The sequence below is a fragment of the Diceros bicornis genome, chromosome 1, assembly GCF_020826845.1.
Source record: "Diceros bicornis minor isolate mBicDic1 chromosome 1, mDicBic1.mat.cur, whole genome shotgun sequence".
Classification (NCBI taxonomy): Eukaryota; Metazoa; Chordata; class Mammalia; order Perissodactyla; family Rhinocerotidae; genus Diceros; species Diceros bicornis.
Genome location: NC_080740.1, coordinates 78,306,590 through 78,333,793, shown reverse-complemented (window position 1 = coordinate 78,333,793; position 27,204 = coordinate 78,306,590).

The window sequence follows — 27,204 nt, the reverse complement described above, 5'->3', positions numbered from 1 at the left end:
AAATGATATCCCCCTTTTAAGTAGATTTCATTTTTTCCTGTTATTAATTGTCATCAGATAATGAGGACATCCTAAATCAATACTCTTCATTTTGGTAGTTTCCTACAGACCTGCATATTAACACATTAATTCTTTCTCCAAGACTAGCACCCCACAGATACTTCCTAATCCCACATCCTGGGTTGACATCCTCCTCTTAAAATATTTTAGAATTACAGCAGATTCCTAGGATGTTAGAGTTTGACATGACCTGACATGTCACTGTTATGTCACGCTGTACCCAGCAGTGCAGCCCTCTGTCCTCTTGTTGAAGAAACTGAACTCTTTCCCTTGTTTCCCTGTAACTGCTCCAGTACATTGACTCTCTTCTCCCTGACTTGCATGTTTGATCTCACCTAGACATAAATTCTCGGCCTGAAATGTCTCCCACCCTCTTCTCTCCACCCCTCTCAATTGTTATAGCCCTTTAAGATAGTTTCAAACATCGCTTCTTCAGTGAGGGCATTCCTGACTCCCCAATTCCCAAAAGAAAAACAACTTTTTCTCTTGAAGTTTTTACACCATTTGTCTTCTACATTTGGCAGTTACCACCTTATGTCTTCTTAGCACTAATAGTAACAGCTGATTCCACATCTATTGATATGACTCAAATCCCCTACCCCACTTCTTCCCATCCCTCTCTTCTGTTCATTAGAGACAAAAGCCATTAACATTTCAACTGCTTCTTCTTGCATTTACCTCCATATTTTTATATGGAGGGCAGGGGTTCTCATCTGGGAGTGATTTTGCCCCCCAAGGGATATTTGGCAATATCGGGAGACATTTTTGATTGTCACCACTGGGGAAGACCTCTGTTTTTTAGTGGGTAGAGTCCAGGAGTGCTGCTAAACATCCTATCATGCACAGGACAGGCCCCACAACAAAGAATTATATGGTCCAAAATGTCAGTTATGCCAAGGTGATTGGGCATAATGACCTCTGCTATATTAGTGAAAAGACAACTGGGAGATATATTCACAAAACTATTTCAAAAATTATTATCTACAGAGCTTCTTGGGGAGTGTTCATCGGAGAAGATTCACAGAGACAGAAGTAGTGGGCAGGTGGGTACCTCTCGCCCATTCATTCTAGAGCAGCACAGAGATCTAGCAAATTCAGACATCAGATTGCTTGAGAGGGACTTTCAGCTGCACAATTAGGGAAGCACTTGCCCCTCTCTTAGAATGATAAAAGACCAGGATACAATAGCAGTATGATGTGACAGACTCTTGGGCAGCCCTAGCTCCACCTAGGGATTGACAAAACCTCAGAAGCAACTGCCTTTGGCATGCTCAGGAAGCTGAATCCTGGGGCTCCTTGGCTAGGCAAAGCCCCTTGTGCCCCACTGACATTATAGCAGTGAAAAAATCACCCATTTCAAGGGGCCCAGCAAAATCAGACAATGAGGATAGTGGCAGCAATCACAATGGACTGAAGATTAGACGACTTTTGTTGATTTTTCAGGTACTTGTAAGCTCCCCAGATTCCCATAGAACTCTAGTGAAGGAAATAATGACAGAACTGGGTTAAAGGGAAATAATGTGAAATTTCTTACACGCTTGAGTTAGTGAATTCAGTGTCACATACACTATATATGTTTGAAATGTTGTCCCACTGTCTCACCATGGCTTGACATAAATTAATATGAAACTAAGGTGTTTCCAAGGCTTGTTGGAGATGAAAATAGAGTTGATCTTTTTCACTGCAAAGACTTTGAAGACTATTTATTGCTATGAAAATTTCAATATGTTGGCCCCTTGACATTCAGAACTCTGTGATGAAGAAGTAGAAATAAAAGAAGTTTAAACAGCATAAATGGAAGAGCAGTTAAGAGCAAGATGAATCTAGATGATATAGAGCAGAATGAGGCAAGCAAAGACTGAGGGACCACGTGCTCTCTTCCCTATATTGGACCAGGGACCAGGTTATTGTCAAAAACCAAACTGCATACTGAGTAAAACAAGGGAGAAAAATGAATTTATTGCCAGGGTTTTGACCTGCAAGCCAGGCAACTCCAGGCTGTGGGAGCAATGAGTTCTGAGTTGTTCACAGACTAAGGGATTTTTTTTTTTTTTTTTTTTTGCTGAGGAAGATTTGCCCTGAGCTAACATCTATTGCCAATCTTCCTCTTTTTTTTGCTGTGAGGAAGATTTGCCTTGAGCTAACATCTGTGCCAATTTTCCTCTATTTTGTATGTGGGTCACCACCACAGCATGGCCGATGAATGGTGTTAAGTCGGAGCCCTGGGATCTGAACCTGCAAACCCAGGCCGTGAAGCGGGGCTTGTGGAACTTTAACCACTACCCCACGGACCGGCCTCGACTAAGGGATTTTTATGGGGTAAATGCGGATGTTATTTGGCTTTTTCAGCTGATCGGTTGCCCAGTGGTCTTCTTCCTTATTTGGATCATGATAGTGAGTCAGGGGAACAAGGAATTCCAGAGACAGCATGAACAGACTTCGCGTTTGAGGATTGGCTTGTGTCCTCTGCAGACCTCTGAGAGGAGTTGTAAATTCTCGCTAGGTGAGGTTAAGTATTGTCCTTCTTTATGTGCCTGTGTTGACCGGCCCCATTTTGTCCCTGACATAAGAGACTCCGTTTTAGCTTGCTTCTACATTATAATTTCAAGAATTGGCTCAGAGAGGACCCTTCTCTCACCATTGAGCTCTTGTGCTGATCAAGTGCTTCCGTGTTCTGCTGGCTGGTCTCACAGGTGAAGGAGGATGCGGTGTGTGAGCACCACACAGCTTGTTCTGGGAAATGGATCAAATCCAGACTGGGGAGCTATGGAGTCCTGGGTGGAGTGTGAGTGGAGTCTCTGAGGGTAGGATGATGGGGACATTTGGCCTGGAGGCTGAGAAGGACCATCTTCAAAATAAAAATAAATCTCGGCTGAGGCAAGTAATGCGTTTCCAAGTAAGTAGACTGAGGAGTTCTTGTTTGGGTTAAAATTATAGCTGTTTATCTTGTTTTCATTTGAAATAGCTTATTTTGCAGAGTTATCTATGAAGAGAAGCTATAAGCAAACATTTCACAATTAAGTAGTTTACAGCCTCTGTCAAAGAAGATAGAGAGTATCTTACTAACAAGTGAACGTGTTTAAAAGCCTAGAATTCAGCTGTTTAGATACCATAGTACATGCTAGGTACGAAGTGACTGTGATTTTAGTTAAAAAGAAAAAGAAAAAAAAAAATCTGTCAGTGAATAGGAAGTAATAAATTCTTTAATGCAACTTGTATTTGCTATACTTATGTATATATGTGTACATGTATATATATATATGAGTATATGTGTGTATATATATGTTTATGTATATAAAATTTACAACAGGCAACCTGTGGCGAGTTGGAGAGGGCGGTGACAAGTAGGGACAAGCATGCATCCTTGCTCCTCCACATTGAAGCCGGTCCCAGGACAGTGGCCCAGGTGCCTCAGTGCCAGGCACTGGGGAGTAAACACAACCCTGCTTGGACTCTCTAGCTCCATTTCTGGTGATGCTGCAGGGTGCCGGGCTTGGTCCTGTTAAAGTAATTAAACAAGGAGGCCATTAGACTGGGGAAGCTCAAAGGTCTTGGTAGGCAATGTAAGTGAACCAAAACCTAAGCCAGAGTCAATGCACTGGAATCCAAGAAAATGAAACTAAAGAACGACCAATCACAAATAGCCAGCTAGGCTTTCCCAAATAAGGTAACCACTTAAGCTATGGCCAATCAAATAATTTCCTTGCTTTGCCCTCATGTCTTCTCCATAACAACCTCTCCCCTAGCTCATGTCGGGAGAGCTCTCCTAACCCCTTTCAGTTTGGTGCTGCTGGATTCAAATTGATGTATGCTCAAATAAACTCATGAAAATTTTTGTGTGCCTCAGTTTAGCTTTTAACAGTTTGCTTTTACTGCAACATCATGGTCAAGAGTGTTGGAGGTGGGGGGAGGTGACATAGGGGGAGCAGGCCTCAGAATCTGTTTTGGTTTGAGGTTTAGGAGAAAGAAAGTTTCCACATGGTCCAACCTGATTATTAGATTCCTGCTCGGGAGATTGGGTCCAAGGCTTGGGCTGGTAGTAAAGTGTTTCTTTCCTCTTCTGTGTCTGGGTAAGAACAATGATTATAGTGAGATAATTGCCTTATTCCTGAGTTTGCTGGCCATAATAACATCCAAATACCACGGAATATGATGCCAGTTTCCAACAGCATGAGATTCACAGCTGCTCTCAACCTGGTCACAGCCCACCCTTTGAGTTGGCTTATTTCCCTCGGTGTCGCATCATCAGGCCTCTTGCTGTCCCTGGAACACGTGATACTTTCACGAGATTGTACTTTTGTTCTTTCTGTTTTCATTGTCTCAGGGCTTACTTTCAGTGAATTCTTCAAGGCTGAATTTCCTAGGGCTGTCATAATGAATTGCCACAAACTTGGTGGTTTAAAACAACAGAAATTTATTTTCTCACAGTTCTGGGGGCCAGAAGCCCCATATCAAGGTGTTGGCAGGATTGGTTCCTTCTGGAGGCTCTGAGGGAGAATCAGTTCCACACCTCCCTCCCAGCTTCTGGTGGTGGCTGGCAATCCTCGGTGTTCCTTGCCCTATCACTCCAATCTCTGCCTCCATCCTCACATGGTCTTCTCCTTATCTCTCCTCTTCTCAAATCTCCCTCTCCCCTGTCTTAGAAGGATACCGGTCATTGAATTTAGGGCCCACTCTAAATCCAGGATGATCTTATCTCAAGATCCTTAACTTAGTTCCATCTGCAAAGACCGTTTTTCCAATAATATATTCACCAATACTGGAAGTTAGGGCTTAGATAAATTTTTTGGAGCTAATACTGAACTCACTCCAATGGCCTAACTCACTTTTCTCGCTGAAGGCTTTCCTGATTGGCACACACAGTTTCCCCCTCTTCTGTGATCCTGTAGCGCTGTTCTAGTTGTTTGTGTGCCTGTCTCACCTGAGAGATTAGGATCTGTACACTCGGTGTTCCTATCACAGCACCTGACATATCATAAGACCTCAGTATGTTTGTTGAACTTAAACAAAGCGTTGCTCGCGTCACATTGTTATTCTAAGGCTGACTTACAATAGCAATATGTTATTCAGACCAGAGCTGCTCACAACCCATTGTGAAATCAGTGAGCTCCTACCAAGGCCAGATATCTTCTCTGAACTAGAAAACATCTTACTCATCACTACTTGTCTTTCTTAAGGTCTTATGTGTGGGGGCTAAGGGGAGAGGGCAGCTGTTCATGTGATATTCATTCACGCATTCATTCATTCAGCAAATCCTGAACACCTGTTCTGAGTCAGGCCCTGCCCCAGCATTTGAGATCAATGTGCGTATGATGAAGCAGTCAGCACCGACTAGGACTGAAGCACGTGAACACTCAACTTACATTATATTATGGTAATGGCTTGAGTGCCGAGGGAAGTGCAGGATGCTGTGAAATTCCTAACATGAGCCCAGAATCTAGACTGGTGGACAGGGAAGTAATCTGGGAAGAAATGACATGAATGCTGAGACCTGAGGAACAATGAGGAGTTATGGGAGAGGCAGGTGCAAAACTGTGACAGTGAGAGAGAAGGTGTGACATGCTTGAGAAATGGTTGAGGATGGTGGGGGCAGTGGTTCTTAAACTTTGGCTGCATCAGAATCACCTGGAGGCTTGTTAGCTGGGCCTTGCCTCCAGTGTTTCTTATTCAGTAGGTCTGGGAGGGCTGGAGAATTTGCATTTCTAACAAATTCTCAGGTAATGCTGATGCTGCTAGTCTGGGGAACCACACTTTGAGAACCACTGGGTTAGAGAAAGCACAATGAGTGAGGTGAAAGGTTGGCTAGAGTTGGGCTGGACAGGAAGCAGGGGTCGATTATAAAGGATCTTAAAAGATGTCTTGGAATTGGGTCTTGAGTTCCATGGGAAGCCTTTGATGGGGCTTGATGGTGACATGCATTTGATCACTTCAGTCTACAGATGGAGAATCTTTTGGAGAGGGGCAAAACTGAAGGAGGCTGTTGCAGGAATGGAGAAGAGGGACGGTGGTCACCTCAAGTTCAGAAGTGGCAGTGGGGTTGGAGAGAATGGATGGATTTCAGAGATAGCATAGGAAAGGTCTGCAGAGGTGCTCTTTTAACAATTGTCTCCCTCATCAGCTGTGTCCCATTTGAAATTGTTATTAGAAATTGGTCAGTAGTTCCCAAAGTATGGTCCCCATGCTAGCAACATCATATCATCTGAGAACTTGCTAGAAATTCACATTTCGAGAAGTGTGCTGATGGGGCCCAATATTTTGTGTTTTAAAAAGCCCTCAGGATGATTCTGACGTACACCAAGGTTTGAGAGGCACTGCCTTAAGCAATTGTGTCTTAACACAATACAGAATAAAATGAAATGCAAAATAAAATCCAAATTAAATCAAAATTAAAATGCAAATCTCCCGTGGAATGACCTCGCATTAGGGATTTTTGAAAAATAAAATAGCAATGTAAATTCATCAGATTCTTTTCAACGTGGTAGGTGGCTAATAGCAGGTTTTGACAGAGAGGAAGAGGCTAAGACCTCAGAACAGCAAGACCCTGGCCGGGAAGGTGGGGCACACCGTTGAAGAGAACTTGAAGAAAGTGTTGTGTCAGTAGATTTGTTGCTGTGACTAAGGAAGTTGGCCCTTTGCTACCAATCAAGTCTTGTGTTGAGGGGGTGTTTTTTTAATTAGAAGTCCCTTTTTGAAAGGATTTGTAGCTCTTGATTCTTAAATACCAAAAGTTTGGTTTTCATTCATTCAACCACTAGATGGCAGCTTCGTGCCACTTTTCAATCAGTCAGAAAAGTCTAAATTGAAGAGGAAAAAATGAGCCTAGGAGTTTGGAAAGGATGCCAGCTCATTCGTTTCTATCCTGCGCGTGGTTTTGACATTCTGTTTTTTTTGGACTTCTTCCATTTATTATGACATTCAAAGTTTTTTGTGCACTGAGAGGCCCAGAGCCAAAGCTTTAATTAAACCCATGAGGGCACAGCCTCGGTAACTACCATGGGCCAGGCACTTTATATAAATTGTTTCATTTAATTCTCATAACATCCCCATGAAATAAGTATTATTACCTCTCATTTTACGTTGGAGAAAATTGAGGTTCAGAGAGGTTTAGCAATGAGCCCAAGACCATCCAGCTGAAAGGTAGAAAAGAGTTCTACCAAGCTCACTAAATCCTTGAGGAATGTTCATTGGAATTAGTAGATTTTTTGACATCTCAGTAAATTACAGCTAGATTCAACACCAAGTTTTACAAGATAGGAATCATAGATAAGGTTTTAAAATAACTGTTCTCCATATCCTAACATTAGTAGTTTCATTTGAAATTTCTAGAAATTTTAGCCTTTTCTAGATTTATTGTAGAAAAAAATGTAAGTTTAATCAGGATTTAGAAATAGAAATTTCTGATTCCAACTGGGTGTTAGAATTCTAACCCTTTTTGCTTCAAAGCTCATAGAAATTTAGGTGTGATTTTCTTATGGCATGCATCACTTTCTGCTTTGTACTGTCAAGTTGTGTTCACAGATAAAATCATCTACTTCCCTGTGATACTTCCAGGAAGATAGGGTCCATGCCTGCGTCATTTCTTTATATTCTTGCCTCATATTGCCTTTATTGAGTTTGCATGTAATCAGGATGAATATAATCAAGGCAGAACAAAAATTCATGCAAAATAATCCATATGAACAGAATATCAAAATTTTATATAAAGACTGGATCTGTAATAATGCCCTGCTGAGCCATATTGGAGCCTGAGGCAAAGTGAGTTTTTGATGCCCCCTTAAATTTTGCACTAAAGATGGATGCCTCACTTGCCTTACCCTAGTCCCAGTCCTGGAAATACTCTTTTTTTTTTTTTTAGTTTTTTTAGGTGAGGAAGATTGGCCCTGAGCTGACATCTGTTGCCAATCTTCTTCTTTTTGCTTGAGGAAGATTGTCCCTGAGCTAACATTATGCCAGTCTTCCTCTACTTTTTGTATGTGGGACACCGCCACAGCATGGCTTGATGAGTGGTGTGTAGGTCCACACCCGGGATCCAAACCCGCAAACCCTGGGCCGCCAAAGCGGAGCGCGCGAACTTAACCACTACACCACCAGGCCAGCGCCTGGATATACTCTTAAGCGCTTAGTCAGACAGATTTTCTCAACATTTATCCAATAAAAATTTGTTGAGTGGCTACTATATGTCAATCGCTATGCTCTGTTTTCTAAACAAAATGGTGAGTAAAAATGGGCCTAATTTCTGCTCTCATGGAGCTTACGGAACACACTACTCAAAGTTGGAAAGTGTTATTGTGTAGTAAGTGACTATTAGTCACTTACTCCTTTGTTACAATCAGGAAAAATAGATGGCAAACTGAGCCATGTAATGCACGTTAGTGGAACTCTGGGTTTTTTTTGCTGAATTTTATAACTTCTTAGTACAATTTGTAGATTGAGATCAGAAAGTATTCTGAAAGAAGTTTCTTCTGTTGAAATAAACCATTGTCCTTCAGCCATCTTCTTTCATTAGTATTCTGACCAGGAAGATTGACACATTATCATAATCAGGGACACCATATGTTGTTTTTCAGTTTCATAGTGGTTATGAGGATGGTCAAACTTGAGTCTGGGAGTTATTAAGAACGACTGGTATCATAATGCTGGAGTTTGCCTCCGAGCTATACTACCTTCTAGTTGGTTAACTTTGGAGAACTTATTTAACATCTTTGTGCTACTGTTTCTTCATTGGTAAAAGGAAGGTGATAAGAGTAAATAAGCTAATCTATGTAAGGAGCTTCGAACAATTCTTGGTACGTAGTAAATGCTTGATATATGTATGAGCTTCTGCTAGTAATAGTAGCAGCAGTTCTCTCACTTACTAACTCTGTGATCCTGTAAATTACTTGGCTTATCTTAGCTTCAGTTACCTCAGTTGGCAAATGGAAAAAATAATAGTACCTACATCATGAGGCTCTTGTGATGACTAAATGAGAGAATAAATGGAAATCCCTTAGGTTGGCATATAAGTGCTCAAAAAAAGTTAGCTCATTTCTTTTTTTAAATGTTTGTCTTCTTAACTAAAGATCCTTTAAAATCCAGTAGGAACTATAGATTATTCATTTTGTATACTTGGTATTGTTCATAGTGTCTGGGACATACCAGCTACTCAATAAATGTTTGATGAAAATATGTAGAAATAAATAAATATTAGAATCATAAAAGTCCTTAAGTAGCTGAGGTGTGCATGCAATTGTGAAGTAAATAAAGGCCCTTTTGGTGGTGTGTGTTTGTGTGTGTGTGTGTGTGTGAGAGAGAGAGAGATTATACCTTTCTAGAAAAGTACAATGGTGTGAATGTTTGTATCCCCCAAAATTCATATGTTGAAATCCTAATGCCCAATGTGATGGTAGTAGGAGGTGGGGCCTTTGGGATTAGGTCATGATGGTTCTTCCCTCGTCGATGAGATTAATGCCTTTGTAAAAGAGGCTCCAGAGAGCTGGCTTGCCCCTTCTGCCCTGTGAGGACACAGTGAGAAGTCGGCAGTCTGCAACCCGGATGAGGGCCTTCACCAGAACCCCACCATGCTGGCACCCTGACCTTGGCCCTCCAGCCACCAGAACTGTGGGAAATGAATTTCTGTTGTTGATAAGGCACAGTCTGTGGTATTTGTGATAGCAGCCGGAGTGGACTAAGACAGAAACTAACTGAGGAGCTCCACAGAATTCCAGCAAACCTTTTTTGTGCTTCCTTTGCTTGTGTTTAAGAAAGACCACAAAAGGAGGCTTCCAGAAGACAATGAAGATTTTTGCAAGTGGAAAAGGATATTCCCAGTTACGTGGCTATCAATTTCCCTGACAAATTGCCCAAGTCAAGTGGAGTTATTCAAATAGATATCAGAGTAGATTAGTTCCTTGGAAACATTTAAAACCAAGGAACAGAGAATAGTGGTGATATATATTTTTCCTTTCCTTCTTGATCCTGTCCTCCTTGATCATGTTCTCAGTCTAGCTCACTCTTTTATTCTCTTTCCATGTCTTTTTCAAAAGTTAGAGGGGAAAAAAACCAGGTCAATCAATATTTACTTTGAGGATTAAAAGTCGCAGCTTTTTTAGAGTACATCTTTTAGGCTGATGCCATCCATATGAGGATGCCTGGACCCCCCCACGCCATATCCAGAAAGGTTTTGCCTGCATTTACTACCAATTAAAGCATATTGAATAATTAATAATAAGATATAATCACCTTAGTTGTTGGGAGTAATCAGTGTAGTGTTTTTTTTTTTGCTGAGGAAGATTCACCCTGAGCTAACATCTGTTGCCAATCCTCCTCTTTTTGGTTGAGGAAGATTGTCCCTGAGCTAACATCTGTGCCCATCTTCCTCTATTTTGTATGTGGGTCGCCACCACAGCATGGCTTGGTGTAGGTCCACACCAGGGATCTGAACGCTGGCCGCTGAAGTGGAGCATGCCGAACTCAACTGCTAGGCCATGGGGCCGGCCCCTGGTGTGGTGTTTTTCTCATCACAATGTCAGGATTATTGGTCTGGTAAAAAAAAAATCCATTATCTTCTAGAATTTTGCCTGTGCCTGTTAAATAATCAGTTTGATTAAACTATCCACTTGCAAAAAAAACCACTTTAGTCTAGAGGGTGAGAGTGTGAGTTTTGGGTCAGACTGCTTGGCCTTAAATCCCAGTTTCACTGTTTGCCAGCTGTGAGACTTTTATAGTTTACTTAAACATTTGAGTCTCGGTTTCCTCATCTGTAGAATGGAAATAATAATACCTGTCTCATAGTGTTGCTGTAGGAATTAAATGATGTATGTAAAGTGCTGAGCACATTGTTGGCATATTACAAGTGCTCCATAAATGTTAATTATCGTCATTGTTATTCAGTTGATTGGGCTCCAGGTGGCTGCAGCTACTGATGAAATCACTTCTGAAAGGGGAACAGTCAAAGCAGGCACTTTTTCCAAGGTTGCTGTTTTGCAAACTTTAATATTAATGCACTCAATTCAAGGGATGAGCTTCAGAAAAATTGAAAAGCTAAAGAGGAAAATCACCAATGTGATTTAAAAAGGTTTCTTCACATTACACTGAATGCTAATACTGAACCATTAGAGAGTGAGAATATGGATATACCATGCCCTGGATTATGTATCTTCTCATTTGCACACCACATACACTTTCAAAAATAGTGGTGACATAGCCTTTTTGGTGTATATATAAAAGAATATATAGTATGCAAACTATTCTTTGAAACTGGTTATAACAACTTCTGCAAAAATTTCTAGGGTATCACAAGTTTCCAAATAGTTGGACACAAAAGAAACATAAATTCAAGGTAAAATATTTTAGTGTAGCCACTTCTACCACCAGATGAAGTTGCATGGGTATTTGGTTTAGGTGGGAGAACTAGAGATATTTCTGGCCACTCTTTGTAATATAAACTCACAGGAGTAAAAATAATTGTAGGTACCTACCCTTTGGTAGACTCTGTATTTAGGTCTGCCAAAATTATCTCATTTCCATTAAGTCTTTCTCTGAAGGGGGTCAATAGCCTGTTCATTTCTCTGCCCCATAGATTAAATGTTATTTATTTATTTTATCTTTGTGCACAATTTCAGGATAATCCACCAGTGGTTTTACTCTAGAAGAATGATTATCTATTGAAAGTGATGACTTCTAAATCTGACTTTTACATGGATTAGGCACATGTAGGGCTGATTTATCCGCTAAGAGATTAGAATCTACGGGCTTCTTATAGGGCTGTGTTTGAGACCTGAAAAAAATCTTTTCATTGGCTCAAACATGCAATAAAAAGCTAAAAAATCATAATGGAATAATGGTAAATCAGATTTTCACAAAATGTAATAGTTTGTCAATTTTAATAAGTCTCAAATGTATTAGTCATAAAATTTTATTCAATTAAAAAAAATTTTGGGGCCGGCCCGGTGGCGCAAGCAGTTAAGTGCGCGCGCTCCGCTGCGGCGGCCCGGGGTTCGCTGGTTCGGATCCCGGGCGCACACCGACGCACTGCTTGGCAAGCCATGCTGTGGCGGCGTCCCATATAAAGTGGAGGAAGATGGGCACAGATGTTAGCCCAGGGCCGTCTTCCTCAGCAAAAAAAAAAAAAAAAAAAAAAAGAGGAGGATTGGCGGATGTTAGCACAGGGCTGATCTCCTCACAAAAAAAAAAAAAAAAAAAAAAAAAAAAATTTTTTTTAGGTGCTGGCCCTGTGGCCTAGTGGCTAAGTTCACGCACCCCGCTTCAGTGGCCTGGGGTTTGCGGGTTCGGATCCTAGGCACGGACCTATACACTGCTCATCAAGCCATACTGTGACAGCGTCCTACATACAAAATAGAGGAAGATTGGCACAGATGTTAGCTCAGGGGCAATCTTCTTCAAGCAAAAAGAGGAAGATTGGCAACACGTGTTAGCTCAGGGCCACTCTTTCTCACCAAAAAAAAACAAATTTTTTTTAGATTAGTTTTCTCACCTTGTAGGAATTCCTAAGTATTTACAATGATTGCTGATATAAATTAAATGTGCTTTATAGCCGAATAATTTAACAAACAAAATTTATAAAATGTTTAAGAAAGTTTATATAGCAAAATTTATTTTAATGAGGCATTTGGAGGATATTTACATATGATTCATTAATATGATGTGAAGGAGAAGACTCTAAATGTAAGAGTGATATGGCCTTGTGATAGTCTCAAAATATCCTGGGCAGGCTTTTATTTTTGGCTTGATATGTCTTTCCACACGACCAGTATGGTAGTGGTTAAGCACTAGGACAGGATTAAGGACTAAAAGCTAAGACAGCAAGCTCCATTTGTGCCTGTCTCATCATTAAGTCAACAGAAAATAAGCAAGGTAGTTGCTTTTCAGTCAATATTGTCAGCTGGGAACAGTACTTCTGAGATGGCCTGTCAGCTCTGATTCACTTGTAGAGAAGGATTGTGGGGGGCTGAATGCTGTTTTAATCATTGTACTGGGAATCAACCTGCTCTTTCTCTGTAACCAAACAAAAACACCTGAAGCCTAAGTGCTGATCTCTTGAAGAAGCTTTTTTTTTTTTTTTTAAATAATTTTATTTATTTTTCTTCCCCCAAAGCCCCAGTAGATAGTTGTATGTCATAGCTGCGCATCCTCCTAGTTGCTGTATGTGGGACGCGGCCTCAGCATGGCCAGAGAAGCAGTGCGTCGGTGGGCGCCCGGGATCCGAACCCCGGGCTGCCAGCAGCAGAGTGCGTGCACTTAACCGCTAAGCCACGGGGCCAGCCCCAGTGCTGATCTCTTGAATAGCAGGTGGGACTCCATTTTCAAAAGAAACACAAAATTCCCCAATGCAATTACTGATCTTGATTTTAGGGGCCTTAGTAATCGCCTGGGATCAAGCTGAAGCCCCAGGTTGGGGAGTGAAGGCTTCAGAACCCACAGACGTGCTCAACTTGCACCCTGGCATGAATGTAATTAACTGATTAATTTTTTAAATAATGAAGAAAGAAAATCAAGTGCACTGAGTCCACATTTTCTAACTCTAGCAAAGGCAAATAGGAGTCGGTTCATGTATTCCCAACACTAGATCAGAAATTCACTCTGGGTCCTTACTTTGCATTCTTTTGTTTCACTTTTCCTAGTGAATATTTGTAGAGCCTTTTGCCGCTGCCAGGCACAGTGGTAGGCCCTAGGCATAGAGCAGAGAACTAGTGAGACACGCGATGTGTTCTCATATAGCTTATGTAAACCCATCACCTGGTCATTCTGATTGTGATGTGCAAAATTAAAGAAGCTACCAGGGGTGTAAGATAGTAAATAACTGGCGTGTACAAGGGATGGTCTGGGATGTGCTCTGGGAGGAAGCAGCACTTAAGCCAAGAACTGAAGGATGAGAATGAGCTGGTTACTTGAAGAGATGAGGAAGAGCATTGCAGGGAGAGGAACAGCAGGTGCAAAGGTTCAGAGGTGGAAAGAGCAACTCTGTCCTTTGTGAATGGCATGGTAAGGGAAGGCGCCCGGGAAAAGTAGATGAGCCCCCCAAAACTGGATAATTCTCCATGGTTTATTTAACGAATACTTTTTCCATGCCAATCCTCCTCTTTTTGCTGAGGAAGACTGGCCCTGAGCTAACATCCCTGCCCATCTTCCTCCACTTTATGTGGGACGCTGCCACAGCGTGGCCTGACAAGCAGCGCGTCAGTGTGCACCCGGGATCCGAACCCGGGCTGCCAGCAGCGGAATGCGCACACTTAACCACTACCCTACAGGGCCAACCCCTTTAACGAATACTTTTTAGGAGGCATTTAACTAAGTACTTTTAGAGATCCAAAGATTAAGACATAGTCCTTGCCTTGAAGGAATTTATATAGAACAGGTTATTATTTCCCTGGTAGAGATTCATTCTATAAAGCAATGAATAAATATACTATAGCTTTATGTAGCTGGGAATATATATCTCAAATTATACTTACCCTAAACAAACATAGAGATAAAGAGAAGGACTGAGAGGCAGAAAAAATGGGCTGTGGGGTAGGATTTTTTAAAGAAGTAGACTTGGGTCAGTTTGGAAAGCTGAGCAGTTGCCCCAAGACACTCAATTATTTTGATCTCATGGCTTTAAAATCTCAGCTTTTAAATATAGCATATAGCAGATTTCCTCTGCTATGTGACCTCCAGAAAGGGACTTGAACTTTCTGGGCTTCAACCACAACATCTGAAAAATGGAGGTTTTGGGTGGAATCTAGCTGTTGATTCAAGCTGATTCTGGAACTAAATGATGTGGGCACATAGTTATTGCCAAATAATTTTAGAAAGGAAGGACACAGTCCCCAAACGTGCTGTTTCTTCTTGCTGGCATTTTCTTGGGGGGGAAGTAGGAAGACAAGAATAGACATAACAGCAAATATTATTTGTTAATCTACTGCTCTGTGCAGCCAACGTGGTAAGCCCCTTTAAACAATTTATCTCAATTCTAAAAAGTATCCTACCATGTAGGTATTCTTGAATCCCCATTCTATAGATGAGGAAACTGAAGTGTAGAGAATCCAAAGTCATATATCTAGTAAATGGTGGAGCCAGATTTTGGACGATGGTTTGTAATCTTCCCACTATATCTAAGGAAAGTCCACTGCAGGCAAATGGATAGATGACCTCTAGAGATCTCTTCTGGTGTTACCGTTTAGGAAGAACTTCCTAAATGGGATGCTTGTTATAGTCTGGAATGGTTGCTAAAGGGAGCTGGGAGGCCTTTAAAAACAGAATAGCTGTTTAGTTCAGATGGAAAAAAAGAGAAATCAGGCAGAGCAAGACAGTAACATTAATTGAATATATACTTGGTGCTCACTTGACAGTATATGCTTTTGATACATCTTATTTAAGTCTCTCAACAAATCTTTAGAGGGAAGTAGGATCATCCCTCACAGATGAGGGTATCAGTCTTGAGGAAGAAAGCAAAGCCAAGAGATTAAGGAATTTGCCCTTCGAAAGATAGCTGGTAAGTAGCAGAGCTGACATTCAAACTCTCATTTCTTCAAACCCCAAACCTGGGCTATTTCCACTAAGAGAAGCCAAGTTTTAAGCAGGAAGATAGATGATTTCTAGATGTTTTTCTAGTTGTTAGTATTTTTTTTATCCCTTTGCCATCTCTGTTTTTTTATTTCCTCATCTGTATTTTTCACGTACATAAAACATTGTTGATATATATTATCCTTCTTTTACTTTTTGCTCAGCTCATTTTAATATATCCCTTTCTTCCCTTTGGGTTTTTCCTTTGCTGTCTGTGACCAAAGGCTGATTGATGAAAAGTTAACAATTCTCTAGTTAACATATTAAATAGACTTTTATCCCTCCTGCCAATGTTGAAGCAACTAATTATCAGCCCCGTTTGGGAGCAAGGAAAGTTGACCTCGGATAGACCAACAGAGCTCTTCAAAGAAAGATGAAGAGGTGGGGTCTCCCAGCTCCCTCAGCTCCAAGCCAATCTGATATAATTGTCTGAGAACAAGGACTCAAGTACTTGGAGCCTTCACAGATAGAGAGCCTCAGAAATAATGATTACAGCAAATCAGGGCTCATGAATATGCAGCTTATTTCTGCTCAGAGATGCTTGAGTTATCGAAATTAAAAATACAAAATTATGGATTGCAAAGAAAGTGGCAGGGATTTTTTTTCATTTTTTAACAATTGGAAAATATCACTGGAAATGAAGTCTTCCTGCCAATGTGAAGCACATAATAATCATGCCAGGGAAATGATGCTTTTCTAAATGCTTGTTTTAAATAGATTTTTTTCCCCCAAATTCTGTTTAGAGATAGTCTACAGAAGCTTTAACTCATGTGATTTTTCTTTTTGTGGATTTCAGTCTCAAGGTTATTCATTTTGGGACAGAGTTTTATACCGTCTCATTCACAAGATGTTCCCTAGAGTTAGCATCTACCCTCAAAATACCTGAAATAAGGCAACTTGATTTTGGTGCCTTTTTTCTTGCAGGGTCCCTTCCTTTTTTTCAGGATCTCCTCGGATATTCCTAAGCCTGATGTGTCAAATACCCTCTAATCCTCTAGGCTTGACCTCCCAGACCCAACCCCATCTTTAGACTTTATCTCTTTCTCCTTCTAGTCCATCAAAATGTTTCATGCTGTCTTTATTCAGGGTCTTTTGAGGCAATATGGTTAATAAATATAAGTGTATGTGTTAATGTTTTATAATTCGTCATGTTACTGTTGTCTTTTTACAAGATAAATTTGCAAACCCTATTTTCAAATGTCCGGGCTTGCAACACCAGGTTGCTACCACGTGGTTAAAATTGCCTTAATCACGTGGTTGAATTACTAGATGTAAGAATATGTAAGGAAAATAGTTCTTTTAAAATGATATGTGTGTGCATGTGTGTGTGTGTGTATGTGTTTGAGGAAATAACCAAAGCACAGGATTTAATGATACAGAGGAGGGAAGGCAAATATATAGCAGGTGTTTTTCCATTTCTCTCTCCAATGACTATGACAGATATTGCTAATTGCTGAGGTATCTTTTCCAACTAAGTTAGGATAAGACCTCAGAATCTTTCTTAATATAGCACTCAAGGGGGTGGGGTATGCAGAGAGGCAATAACTAAGCCTGAGGTGAAAGGAGTGTCATCTAGAGGATTGGACAGGTTTGGGAGGGTAGAAGGGGCTGAAATTGAAGAGATTCCTTGAGGCTATGCAGTTATACTTCTGCTCAAAACATATGTACCTCAAAGCCTTTACCAAATGCTCACCCTCTGCCTACACAAAACAACTCGACATTTGCCATTTTGAATGCACAGGTTGGCACATCTACCGTACTCTTTGCATTCCTTAATGGGCTTCTGCTATCGGTAAATAGCCACGTATTCTGACAAGAAGACAGCGGAGACAAGAACAGGACAACTTGCTTCTCCTAGAACCCTTGCTCCTTGACTGATGAGTAATCTTACCCCCATTTTACTTTCTATGCCTGCTAGTGACTCCAGCTGAGGTTGAAATAACAAGAAATCCCAGGCTTCCCAGGCTGCCTTAGAGCCCGTTGAGAACTGCCTTCACTGCATCCTGCTTTCTCACTACCTATTATGGAAACAATTGAATTTCATGTTCAGATTGACCAGTTAATAAGTAGCTAAGAACCATATAGTTCTGCCCAAACTGTACACTGGCCTAAAAGAGAAACTTGTTGGAGTCATGGGATCAGGGATATCAGATTTATAATCTCTTCACTAAAGCTTGATTCCTTTTCTTGGCTGGGTGGGATGCTAATGCACCTGAAATGGAAAAGTTGAGAAGCCTGGATATTCTCCCAGGCAGCTACTGGGTCTTGACCTTCACCTGACACGTAGACACATAGGCGCAGATGGTTGTTATTGCCACTTTTGAGTTTCCAACATTATCTTCACTCCTCCCTCCTGCCCTTCCCCCACCACTTGTACATGAAGGAACATAAACCCACATGGAGCTGAAAGGAGGACTAGAGCAGACACTGAAACTGGGACTAAATTGCGTAGCAGGTAGTCACAGGTTAGAATAAGACCCTGCCTTTTTATAGTCTCTTCTCTATGGGCCAATGAACAGAAACGGATGAAGGTGTTAAGTCTTTTTGGTCAAAGGTAATCTAAACTCCTCTACTTGAAATCAGGTTTACTTCACAATGACCAACCACAGTTGAGGGTTGAGACCATTATCTGGATAATTTAGGCATTAGGGAGGAATCTGATTTTGCTTCAATTAATTTGATTTTACTGAATAAAACATAGTAGAATTTTTGGCTTGTGTTATGAAGGTAGTTAGCTCTATTTCTGACTTTTGTTTGGTCTGGGGAGAATAGACTAAACCCTTTCTTCATTAGGGAGATGCAATAATATAAGATTATAGTTCTCAGAGGGAAGGTATTCCCTCTTTCATTTCCACTCCTGTGATGTGGCTCAATGTATTAGTTTCCTACAGGTGCCGTAACAAAGTACCCCCAACTGGGTGGCTTAAACAACAGAAATTTATTGTCTCACAGGTCTGGAGGTTAGGATCAAGGTGTTGGCAGGGTTGGTTCCTTCTGAAGCTGTGAGGGAGAATCTGTCCCATGCCTCCTGCCCAGCTTCTGGTGGTTTTCTGGCCATCTTTGGCATTCCTTGGCTTGTAGAAGCATCACCTTGCTCGCTCCCTTCATCTTCACATAGCATTCTCCCTGTGTGTGTTTGTCTCCAAATTTCTCCTTTTTATAAGGATACCAGTCAGATTAGACTAGAGCCCATGCTAATGACCTCATTTTAAATTGATTACCTCTGTGACCTTATTTTCAAATAAGGTCACATTCTGAGGTATGGGGGGTTAGGACTTTAACATAGGAATTTTTGGAGGACAAAATTAAACCCATAATACTTAAATATATTGTGTGGATCTTTGATATATATGCTGAATATGTAACTATAAAATCATAATCATATAATTAAAATGTCATTGCCTTCATTAAGAGAGTCTAGTTGAACAAGCTTTTCAAATATACTTTCCTCTTCCTAGCTTGAAATGAGAGTCAGAATTTATCAATATCTATCCAGCATTGTGTTGGAGCTGTGTAGTAATCTTTTTTCCTGTCTGGGAAATAGCACTGGATGGACAGCTGGCTTCAGAGTTTGCATGAAGAGTGCATAATCCTACTTATGTAACCCATCGTGTTTGCAAAATCTGCACTGCAGTTTTTGAGAGGGAATGAGATGTTTGGAAATAAAATCTGCTGTACAGGAGTGGAAAATTTATCCACTCTTCATGTTATTTTTGCTGTATATATTTTTATTTTGCATTCTCAAGAGGTATGTATTCTTGCTTGAGTATTTTGCCTTCGCTGCACGTGTCAGGAATTCAGAAAAGGTGATTTATGTCACTAGGTCTATTCATTGACTTTCTTTGTGATGTGCAAATTGTTTCACTTATCAAGGACTATGATTTCTTATGTCTAGAGTCAGTCAGACTAGCTTGCGGTGGGACGAGGAAAGAGTGCATTAGGAATGAATAGTTATGCTGCCCTTAAAAGTGTGAGGGTCCATTGCTCAAATTGTAATTCTGCAAAGTCAGTCATTATATACATGTGCTAGGTGTCTGTTTTTTTAATCAGCCCAGCAACACTTGCACCCTGCTTCTGATTTAAAGCACTGTTAATGCTTTCTTTTGTAGGAACTGTTATTCCTTCATTGCAAGTGGTTCTGTTGGAGATGCGAGTGATATTAATTCACTTCTTTGGGCAGTGGCCAATCATATTACTCTATCAACTGATGACATTATTGGACAAAAGGTGGGCATGTGAACAAGTCAGCCAATCAGAGACCTTCTCTGAGATTTTAAATACTAGGAAGGAGGGGTTGGGAAAAAGAAACTTTCATTTTTCTCTAGATTTACTAAGCTGGGATGACTTAGTCTTATCTGAAGTCATAACCCGCTCAACATCTTATGACGGAAGCCTCTATATGGTAGGAAAGAATGAGACACCACACAAACAACACACAGAGGGAAAGAGAAAGAGAAAGAAATTATCATTCGAATTCTTGGAGAAGGTCAATTTCATGTCTGAGCTTTTAAGTTTCTTGAATTGAGAAAGTTTTCCCATTGTTAAAACTGGTTTCAATTGGCATTTCAGTTCCAACAGAAATAGTCTTTTAAAAATACAATCCATAAAAAGAAAAAGCAATAATACTAATATTAAAAGTTCAACGTTGGGGGCCAGCCCGGTGGTGCAAGCGGTTAAGTGCGCACGTTCCGCTGCGGTGGCCCGGGGTTCGCCGGTTTGGATCCCGGGTGTGCACCAACGCATCGCTTGTTAAGCCATGCTGTGGCGGCGTCCCATATAAAGTGGAGGAAGATGGGCATGGATGTTAGCCCAGGGCCAGTCTTCCTCAGCGAAAAAGAGGAGGATTGGCATTGGATGTTAGCTCAGGGCTGGTCCTCCTCACAAAAAAAAAAAAAAAAAAAAAAAAAGTTCAACGTTGGGGCCAGCCCAGTGGTGTAGTGGTTAAGTTCATGTGCTCTGCTTTGGTAGCCCGGGGTTTGTGGGTTTGGATCCTGGGCGTGGACCTATGCACTGCTCATCAAGTCATGCTGTGGTGGCGTCCCACATACAAAATAGAGGAAGATTGGCAAAGATGTTAGCTCAGTGACAATCTTCCTCAAGCAAAAAGAGAAAGACAGGTAACAGATGTTAGCTCAGAGCCAATCTTCCTCACCAAAAAAAAAAAAAACCAAAAAACCTTCAGAGTCTCTGTTTGCACTGGCAAGGAAAACTTTCTGCAGGTAGCAATATTTGAAAGGTGTTGGGAAATAATGTATTTTTCATAATCTTATTTTTTAGAATTGAAGCTAATATTTTTAATGGAGTTACTCTCCTTTCCCATTACCACCTTGGATTTTACTTCTTAGCTCATCCTGCTGTCTCCCACAATTTGAGGGGACCTTCAGACTAGTATCTAGGGCTCTCAAAAGCCCTCTGAAAGTCAGAAGTTCTTTAAGTTTTGCTGTACACTATCTGAAATGCTTCCTGTTTTCCACTTGTCCTTTAAGACCAGCGGAAATGCTACCTTCTTTGTGAACTCTTCTGATTTGCTTAGTTAGAAATGGATCTCGGGGCTGATCCCATGGCCCAGTGGTTAAGTTCAGTGTGCTGTGCTTTGGCAGCCTGGGTTCAGTTGCTGGGCATGGACCTATACCACTCGTTGGCAGCCATGCTGTGGTGGCATCCCACATACAAAATAGAGGAAGATAGATATTAGTTCAGGGCAAATCTTCCTCTAGGAAAAAGAGGAAGATTGATGCAAATGTTAGCTCAGGGCAAATCTTCCTCAGCAAAAAAAAAAAAAAGAAAATGGATTGCCACCTGTGTCCCAAAGTATCCTATTGGTGTCTTAATGACACCAATCCCATTCTGCCTTCTGTTATGTGTTCTAGTCTTGTGTAATAAGTCACCCAAAATTAATGGCTTAAAATACCCACTATTTTATTATAGCTCCTCATTTTGTTGGTCAAGAATTTGAATAGGCCTTTGCTGGGGGATTATTCTCCATTTGTTGTTGACTGAGGTCACTTGATAGTATTTGGTGGTCTCGTCTAGAAGGTCCAAGACAGCTTCAGTCACCAGTGTGGCACCTTGGAGGGGTTGCTATTGCTGTTGTCTGCTCTCTGTCCTTTTGGGTTCATGCTTGAAAACAAAATCCCTCTCCTCTTATTTTAGAAGAGTTTCTGGAGGGAGCATGTGATCAATCTAGTATTTTTACCTGGAAGTCCCCAAAACCTAGTTTACACAGTACTTTCACATTCAGTTTCTATTTTGTCTTTATAATAGCCTTATGATTATTATTCCTCCATCTTTTAAGATAAGAAAACTAGAACAGACAAGGTAAGTGTTTTGGTATTCAAACCTTTTTGATTGCAAGGAAAAGAAACCCATTCAAGTCAGTGAAGGTAAATATTACATTTCTATTTCCTTTAAATATCCTCATCAGCCCCCAGGCTTATACTTGTGATCTTTGAAGGTTGCTCTAGGTACACCATTTAGATTCTCCTGATTTCTGGAGCCCAGGTGTTCATGAGGGTTCCCAGATAAGATGCCCAGTTAAATTTGATTTTCAGATATACAATAAATAATTTTTAAGTAAAGACATGCATCAAATATTTCATGGAATACTCATCCTAAAAAGTGCATTATTTACCTGAAATTCAAATTTAACTGGGGCATCCAGTATTTTTATTTGCTAAATCTGGCAACCCTAGTCGACGTAGGTCAACACAGGGTCCGTTCTTACAAGGATTGGTTGGGTTTTATAAGAAAATAAAGAAAACACCCTCAGGTGCTTGGCTGCCTACTCTTTGTAAACCTAGAATCATTCTTTAGTGAAATCTTAAAGAGACGGAAATGTTGTCTCTTTTCTTTATAACTTTTTACCTTTACTTTGTCCCTCACCATGTGTAAGCTGGCTTGAGTAATCTTCAAGCTATTTTCCAGCAACACTGTCATTGCCATACATCATAAAAAAATAATAGCTGTCATTTACTGGGCTGTTACTGTATGCCAGGCATATTGCTAAATGCTTTAGATGTATTATCTCATTTAAGTCTCATACTGACACTAGGTAATATTAGTATCATCTTATTTTACAAGTAGGGAGAGGGCTGAGGGTCATAAAGCTTAAATGACTTGTCTAAGACTAGGTAATAATCGAAAGACGGGGCAGTGGAATAGTAGTGTCCCACCTTTTTCCTGAGAGCAGAGTTTTGTTGAAAAAGATGGAAGGAAAGGCTGTGAAATTAGTCCTTTGCATCTTATTGTGAATGTATTGGTAGATTTTCTTTTTCCAGGGACTTTGGAGTTTTATTTTGTTTTGGCCACGAAATAAATCCAGGTCTCTGAGTTCCTGGTCTCTTGTGCCTTCATGGCACTGTACCAACTCTCCTTCTCTCTTAGTTGCTCATTTTTGCAGGCTTGTTGGACAAGTTCGAATTCCAGAATAGAAGAGAGCTAGCAAACCCAAAAGACATTGACTTGTACTTCATTCTTCCGCAGAAAATGCCGAGTGGTTTATTCTGTAGGACTAAGCCTGGAAGAATCACTATACTCATTGTTCAAGGCAATTGATTCACCCTTGAGAAAGCAGGATGGGAGGTGAAGTTTGTTTACACGGTGACTCAGCCTCAGTCCAAAATTAGGTAATAGGTCTTTATTACCTTTACCGTTTTTCTTAGAAAAAGAATTGACTAAGTTCTAGAAGTGGAATGATTGCAGCATTTGGAGGTCCCTATAGAAACTTCAGATGTTGTCACTCAGCATTTTTAAAGATCCCCGGTATGACTTCCTTCTCATTTCAGTCCTTTGTCACTAAAAGAAAAAAGACGCGTTTTCATTTTCTACTTGAATCAATTGCCAAGGTCCTTCTCTGAGTTGTGTGCGCGCGCGCGTGCGTGTGTGTGTGTTTATATCTTCCCTCAAAAGACACTAACAGGGCCTGCTGTGTGATAATATTTTGCTAGCCACATCTCTTTCCCCAAGTCTTAACAGGCATTTATTCTACAATTTGAGATTGTGATTATAAATGGGGGAATAGAAGAGGCCAGGAGTCTTTAAACAAAGAAATGTTAAACTGTATCGAAATGAGTGGGAAAATTGGGCCTCTTATAGACATACTGTGTGTCTCTTTGTGTTGAATAACCACAGCCAGTTTGAATACGTCCCTACTTTGGGAGACACACTGCAAAAAAGGCTAAGGATAGCTCAGGCTCTGGCACTAGTCAGCTCTGTGACTTTGAGCAATTCATGGAACATCGTTGGATTTCAGTTTTCTCACTGCCAGTGAGAAAGACTTGGGTTAGTTCAGTGTTCCTCCAACTTCAGTTATCTGCATATTCTTCTTCGTGTTTTTTTGTTTGTTTGTTTTTGTTATCCATACCCTATCACATCTATACTATTATTGAACTAACATTAAAAAAAAGGGCTCTTTTTTTCTTTTAACTGAGGTAAGTATATGGGGAATGAAAGTCACGTGTGAAGCGCAGTGAAGACAATGGCCAAGAGAGAATCACCTACAGCCTAGAGAGGGGCTGGGTGGAGGGAAGTGGGTCTGAGGCTGGGGGTCAAGAAAATAGAGGGAAAGAGTTTGCAGGAACAGTGGCGGGCAGTCAGAGCTGGGCTTTCTGGCAACTTGAGGAAAATAAATTTGGCCCCAGGGATGGAAGGGATGAAATCTAGAGGATAGGGGATCTAAGACTAAAGAGAGTTCTAAAATAATGCGTCGCCAGTCGGGGCTTAGGAAAGAGGAATGCTGGGGAAGCCGGGCTATCGCTTGCTCTGTGTGAAAGCATTCCCTCACCAACTTTTCCTACACCCCATCCTGCTGGAACGTCAGGCCACGGCCCTATTTCTCCTTCAGGCTCGCTGGTCTCTAACCCACCTCCTGCAGCCTCTCCTTAGGGAAGGCGGTGGCTGAGGGAAAGTCCAGTGTGGGAGGTGAGTCCCAGGAGGGGAGGTTCAAGGGGGACTCAGAGGTGAGAGCCAAAGGATGGATGAGGTCGAAGAGGGGTCAGAGAAGCTGGAGGTTTTAGAATAGGCAAGCAGGAGAGGGCCCGAATATCAGCCAAACCGGACTGAACATGTTGCCTCTTGAGATGCTGTGCTGGTCAGAATCTGGTGGTTAGGTTTAAACTGCCTAAAATAATAATTGTTCAATATAATTGCATCTACCTCAGTATGTCACACAATGTGGTATGTGTAGTGATGGCAAGAAATACCTAAAAAAACATCCCTAACCATTTGGGAAATATTGGGCTAGATGCAATTATTTTGAACAATTGTCATGTACTAGTGTCATACGTATGGTATCTCATTTAATCCCACAGTACCTACTGTGAGGGCAGGTATTAGTCTATATATTTTATAGATGAAGAAACTGAAGCTCAGAGACATTCAGTATTGCTCAAGGACACATAGTTGGATTTTAACTCAGATTTTTGGAATGCTTCAGCTCTACCGTTCTATCCCACCTCTCCCAGCCCCCCAGCTGCTGCCAGTCACGGAAGGGGAAAATGATTCTTAAAGAGAAAGGTCAACTTGTAGGCTCCATGTTCCATGCCATTCATTTTATAAACTTTCAAATCAAAAGCTTGTAAATCAAAATGACTTGCCTATCTTTATTTTCGGCGGTTTTCTTAATCACAGTTATTTCATATAACCTATTTCTCTTTTCATTATACTCTTACATTCAAGCGACAAGAGAGCACTTTGGAAGAATTAAAGAATGACTAAAATAGAACTTGACCTTGTATGGTGGAACATGTTCAAGTCTTGGAGTGAGAAGGTGTGGATTTCAGTTTTGGTGCCACCACTTGCTGTGGCCGTGGTTAAGCTATTTAAATTCTCCAAGTCTCCGTTTCTTCCAATGTAAAATAATATTTTTGATGATAATACCACCTCATAACTGTTGTTGAAAGGTGAAGGAAAAGGTAAGATGTCTGTGACAGCATTTTGTTAAGGGCAAGGCATTCATGAATGGAAAACTTTATATTGTGATGGACATTGAAGTGATTGTTACGTAGGTCTTTCTCCAAGAGCAAAACAGAATTTTGGTATTCATTGTATGCCTTTGCTTGATCAATGCCTACAATCACACTGTTGGTTTGAATGACAAATCTAGTTTGTCTCTCTCTCCCTAACAAATGAATGCAAAGATTGCCAAATATTTACTCACTTTGCACTGTGTGGATATAGCCTGTTAGGAGAGTTTAATATAATAAAAACTATTTCACAGGTGCTACTTGACATTAAGAAATTTTGCAATCTTGGTCTTCTAATATCCCACCAATATTCAACCAAATCTGCTGCTACAGAAACTACTAATTAATTAACAAATATTTATTGAGTGTTTACTCTTGGTACAGCATTTTAATGAAATTGAGCATGCAGTGGCCAGAGTGAGGACAACTGCACACAGCCATGCAGTACAGCCAAGGGGCATCATTCACATGGACTGGGATGGCATGGTACTGCTTGAAGGTATGCAGTGTGGTGGCCAGTTAGAAGTTGAAATATATATTTTCTGGTTTAGCAATTAAAGTATGAAAAATTTCAAGTTATATCTCACAGGGCTTTTGCAAACAATGATAATTTGTATTTGGAAGTTTATTCCAAATAAAAAGTTTATTCCAAACATTTCAATCCAGAATTATCTAGTAGGGATTTTATAGCCTGATATGAAATTCATGAGGGAATTCAAAAGCATTACTTTGTTTCAAATACACCAGACCTCTCATTTCCTCAAGCAATAGAGAATTTTACCTTGAAAGGGCTTAGAAAAATGAAACAAAAGGTGATTGTAGAAACTCTTTCAAAATTCTAAATGAGTGTGATTACTCTCTTCCTAAGGCAGGGAAGAAACCAGAGATATTTGTAAAAACTTCAAAACTGTAGCATCTAATTCTGCTCTCTTCTAGATCTGACATCTTTCATCGTGTAAAATTATTGACAGATTGGTTCATTATTTGCAATTAGGAAGAAAAAAGTACTCATATTGAGTAATAGAGACAAATAATTGCAATTTTGTTTTTTAAGGTAATTAGCCATCACTCAAATAGTTCAAATTTAAACCTAATTAGGGTTGTAGTTAATTATATCTACCATTTTCTAATACAAATATTTAATTATTTTACTGATTGCAAGTTTTATTTCCTGTCTTGTTGAGAAGCCGTGACTTAGAGTTTGAAAATCAGCTTAAGTAAACAGGGACAACATTGGATATAAAAAATCTCTTGCTGCCTTATGAAAAATCATTTAAGACTAAAATCATGCAATTGAATTAAGTTAATGTTATCAAAAGAAAGATATAGAAACATTACTCTCTCTTTTTTATTGAGCTAAGATTGGTTTATAACATCATGTGTTTCATGTGTACAACATTATAATTCAACTTCTGTATATGCTACAGCGTGCTTACCACCAAAATCTAGTTTCCTTCTGTCACCATACAATTGCCCCTCTTTACCCATTTCGCCCCCCTCCCACCTCCTTTCCCCTCTGGTAACTGCCAATCTGTTCTCTGTATCTATGTGTTTGTTTTTGTTTTTTTTGTTCATTTATTTTGTTTTTTTGTTTTTTGTATTCCACATATGAGTGAAATCATACATTATTTGTCTATCT